Consider the following 439-nt stretch of genomic DNA (forward strand, 5'->3'; position numbering starts at 1 on the left):
CTATGTACAAGCTTTTTATCTCTCTATACGTTTTACTTAGATTTCTTATGTACTTTTTAACATTTTTTAAAATATATTTATGGAGATATTGTTTTGTATAATTTTTACACATATTTTTTCTGTATTCTCCTTTACACCCGGCTTTTTACCTGTGCATCTATAGACGTGTACATGGAACTTTTTGTGCACGCTTGTAGATGTGTGTGTGTGTGTGTGTGTGTGCAGGTACGTGCGTATATAGATGTGTGTGCGTGCTTGCAAGAATGTGCGCATAGACGCGTATTGCCCTTTAGATTTTTCACACTTTTTTCTTTATTTTGCCTTTAGCCCTGTTTTTTTCATGAGCATGTGCGTATATATTGACGTGTGTATGAACCTTTTTTGCGAGCATGTTGCGTGTGTGTGAGCATGTATGCAGGTATATATATGTACATATATA

The sequence above is a fragment of the Octopus bimaculoides genome, chromosome 12 (assembly GCF_001194135.2).
Source record: "Octopus bimaculoides isolate UCB-OBI-ISO-001 chromosome 12, ASM119413v2, whole genome shotgun sequence".
Classification (NCBI taxonomy): domain Eukaryota; kingdom Metazoa; phylum Mollusca; class Cephalopoda; order Octopoda; family Octopodidae; genus Octopus; species Octopus bimaculoides.